This window comes from Heterodontus francisci, chromosome 24 (assembly GCF_036365525.1).
Source record: "Heterodontus francisci isolate sHetFra1 chromosome 24, sHetFra1.hap1, whole genome shotgun sequence".
NCBI lineage: Eukaryota > Metazoa > Chordata > Chondrichthyes > Heterodontiformes > Heterodontidae > Heterodontus > Heterodontus francisci.
The window spans coordinates 78,995,863-79,000,272 of NC_090394.1; the positions used below are offsets into that span (position 1 = coordinate 78,995,863).

The following is a 4,410-nucleotide window of genomic DNA, read 5'->3' on the forward strand; positions in this document are numbered from 1 at the left end:
AAGAACAATTCTACAAAGGTACAAGCCAAGTTAATTCCCTGAGTTAGGAAGAAAAGCTTTTCTTTTTCAACAAATTATTTGTGTTGCTGTGCTCATCGTTGAAAGAACTGTTTAATGCTACTGCAGCCGAACTATTTGCCTATCTAAAAGAGTATTTTCATCAAATCCAGATAGAGACTTCGAATAAACTCTGATTATCTTCACCTTAGAAGATCTCATTCATCGGGAGCATAAAACGCAAAGACTTTGTTATTTTTATTATTTCTTAACAGACAGCTAATCTTAAAAACCACACTTTTTATAAAACAATTAATTGTTATTTTGAATGTATGTATGTATGTGAATGCGGGAGTTATATTAAATTAAGAACTTACAAGACATAGGTTAATCTTAATAGTGTTTAAGATTTAGTTCTTTTTAATAAATAGTTAATTTGTTGCTGTCTAAAGATACCTGGTTTGGTCTGTTTCATTCTGGTGTTACTAGAGTGTTTAATCTGGCTGTTTTTCCGATTTTGGTAAAAACTTATAAATATGCTGCGACCTGTGGAGTGACGGGACTGAATGAACAGTGCGTTGCTCTCGCCATGGTCGTAACACTGGTCCAGTTATGTTTCTGGTCAATAGTAACCCCCAGGATATTGATGGTGGGGGATTCAGCAATGGTAATGCCATTGTATGTCAAGGGGAGATCCACTCTTAAAGGATAGTTATTGCCTGGCACTTGTGTGGCATGAATATACATGCCACTTATCATTCCAAGCCTGGATGTTGTCACTATTCAAAAATTCTTTGTTTCTATTGTTAAGAAGGGAGAACTTCAACTGAATTTTCAACAGCAACAGTTTTCATTCTCTATAGTCTCGTTTTCTTTTCTAACCATAACCAAAGGAGACCACAATCACATCAGCTGACTCCATCTGTCTCCCTAGCAACTGTCTGTGGCTAAACTTTGGTTTCATATTTGACCCAAGATGATTTTCTGACAACATATCCACGCCATCACCAAGACTGCCTACTTTCACTTCCCAAACATTGTCCAACTCCACTCAGCAATAAATGCTGGCTCAGCTCATCTACTGCAGAAACCCTCATGCATGCCTTTGTTACCGCTAGACTTGACTGTTCCAACGCACTCCTGATCTATGTTCTACCTTCCATTAACTTGAGAGCATCCAAAACTCTGCTGCCTGTGTACTAATTCACACCAAGTCTTTACCTTTTCATCTTCAGTTCTCCAGGAATGAGTGCATCTGAAGGGAAGAGGGCTCCCTCATTATGGAAGGGTGTTGCTGGGTGATCGGACAACAGCATTAAACTCATCCCATTGATGCTTTGCATTTTCTGACATTGATGATGTTAGCACTTTATATATTTAAAAACAGGAGGAAGCAGCCCCTTCCATAGGAGCAGAAGAGAGGGAAATAGTCTGGCTCCAGTACTGGGCAGAGTCTGGCTCAAGGACAGCACATAAAGAAGCAGAGATACTCGAGCAGATAGTGCGGCTTGTGCTTTTGCAGGAACCTATAAAGCACAAATGGAGATCCACCCATTAGACTGACACTGGCTTTGAGTTGACAGCCCCAGGATCAATTTGAGCTTGACATCAGAGGAAACCTCAGCTTCCTGTCACTAAGGAATAATGATCATGGTAACAATCGCCCTTGCTGCACCATCCAAACTATCAGATGTTGCAAAACATCCACCCAGCTGGAGAGCTGGGAGTTTCCTTCCTGTCCCTGTGAAAGAGAACTGTTAGCAGACAGACCTGCACCAATCCTAATTCACAACTTGAGTGTTTATTGACAGACAAGGATTCTTCTGTGGGAAATGTTTCTCCCCTTTGTCTCCCCTGACATTGAGTTTTACATTTATCGTTTTGCTGCATTTAAACACCAGGAAGAGCAATCAGTGGCCACACTAATATCCCATGGCTGTGATTGAAAAGGGCCGACCATCTAGCTGCCGACCATGCCAGGTGGAGAATATTTTAACAGGTGGCAACATAATTGGGTTTAAAATTGGTTCAGCTCAGGGCCCAAACCTAGAAGATTCATAACTCAGACTAGCATTTTGATATCTTTCAAAATAGCAACTGACAGCAAAGTGCAGGAAGGCTACCCACACCATCAACCTTACAGAATATATTGTATAAAATGGATACAAGGGTAGCAATTTCCAGGCTGCAATCATAGAATGATACAGCACAGAACAGCATCTTAAATCTGTGACTCCTAATCCTTGTACCATTAACTAATGAGAACAGCTTTTCTTTGTCTCTTATCTATATTAATTATATATCAATTGTATTTAATTATATGCAGGTGGAGGACATTAATTGGAGTTTCACTTGAGCAGATATAAAAAGATACTCACTGAAACTGGGGTGTGGTTGTGTTAGGAGGTGTATGCTTGTAATGTTTCACTCTGCAAATAAATGTTAGATGGAGTAAAGACTGGCTCCAGTACTATCCTTTACCAACAGGCTTTCTTGAATATAACAATCTCAATCTGTCATAAACTAGTACACCTCCATCAGATCTCCACTCAATCTCTTCTGCTCCAAAGAGAACAACCCCAGCTTTTGTTGCTAAATTCCCTAAACCCTGGAACAATTCTGGTAAATCTCTCCTGCACCCTCTCAAGGACCCACACATCCTTCCTGAAGTGTGGTGACCAGAATTGGAGGCAATAATCTAGTTCTGGCCTAACCAGACCTTTATAAAGGTTCAGCATAACTTTCCTGCTTTTGTATTCAATACCTCTATTTATGAAGCCCAAGATCCCATACGGTTTGCTAACGACTCTCTCAATATGTCCTGCCACCTTCAAAGATCTACGTACATGAACTCCCAGGTCCCTCTGTCCCTGCAAACTCTTTAAAACCATGCCATTAAATCTATACTGTCTCTCCCTATCCCTTCTGCCAAAATGCATCACCTCACACTTCTCTGTATTAAATTCCATCTGCCACATGTCTGCCCATTCTGCTAGTCTATCTATGTCCTGTTGCAGTCAATTGGTATCATCCTCACTGTTTGCCACACCTCCAAGTTTGGTATCATTGGCAAATTTTGAAATTTTACTCTGTACTCCAATATCAAATCATTTGTATATATCAAAACAAAAGTGGTCCTAGCACTGACCCTTGGGGAACACCATTGTCTATCATCCTCAAGACCGAAAATCAACCATTTACCACGACTCACTATTTTCTGCCCTCAAGCCAATTTTTTATCCAAACTGACACTGACTCTCCTCTTTCTCGAGCCTCTATTTGGTTAACCAGCCTTTTATGTTGTACTTTGTCAAGCACGTTCCTAAAATTCATATAAACAATATCCACTAAATTCCCTTCATCAACCTTCTCAGTTTCTTCATCAAAAAATTCAATTAGATTCTTCAGCACAAGCTGCCTTTTACAAATCCACGCGGCTCTCCTTAATTAAATCAAACCTCTCCATGTGCCTGTTGACTTTTTTCCCTCATTGTTGTTTCTAAAACCTTGACCACCACTGATGTTAAACTGACCAGCCTGTAGTTACTAGGACTATCCTTACATCCTTTCTTGAACAAGGGTGTCACATTTGCCACTCTCCAGTCTTCTGGCACCTCCCCCATATCTAGGGAAAGCTGGAAGATTATGGCAAGACCTTCCGCTATCTCCACTCCCACTTTCTTTAGCAACCTGGGATGCAAGCTATCCGGACCAGGCGACCTATCCACTCCAAGCTTAGCCAGCCTTTCCAGTACATCCTACCTATCAATTTTCACCTCATCCACTACCTTTACCATCGCCACTTCCACCAATATTTTGCCAGCATGTTGGGCCGAAGGGCCTGTTTCTGTGCTGTAGAACTCTCTGACATTCTCTTCCTTAGTAAACACCGATACAAAATACTCATTAAGTATTCTATCCTGACCCTGCACCTCTAAACATATATCATCCTCTTTGTCCCTAATAGGACCCACCCTGCCTCTTACTACCCACTTACTATTTACACGCTGGAAGATTTTTGGGTTCTGTTTTAGGTTAACTGCCATTCTAACGTCTGTCCTCATTCTTCCTACCAAAATGCATCATTTCACATTTCTCTGTGTTACATTTCATTTGCATGTGTCTTCCCATTTCATCAGTCTATGACCTTTTATTAGAATTCAGTCAATTGTTACAAATTTCTCAAGTTTCACACCCAGAATTTATTACACCCCTGAACCCAGCCTGTAACTCACTCTCAGACAGACATTCATTATTCCCAATTGATCGGGTCTTGCAAGGGAACTTTGACAGCAACATTCCTGTATCACCACATCATCCAGGCCCACAAACATGGAGTTGACGATGGACTTCAATTCTACCACAGCAACAATTAGGATCTTCTAAAGAGAAAAACGAGCAACGGAACAGTCC

At 40.8% G+C, this 4,410-nt stretch overlaps 1 protein-coding gene across 1 annotated transcript in view; it reads right to left on the reverse strand.

The window, feature by feature from the left end:
- Positions 1 to 2,045, reverse strand: part of ccnf (cyclin F) — a 134,328-nt gene extending 132,283 nt beyond the window's left edge. The window contains exon 1 of the mRNA XM_068056740.1: positions 1,219 to 2,045. The gene's annotated coding sequence lies outside the window, so the exon portion shown is untranslated. The remainder of the gene's footprint in view (positions 1 to 1,218) is intronic.
- Between the last annotated feature and the right edge of the window lie 2,365 nt (positions 2,046 to 4,410).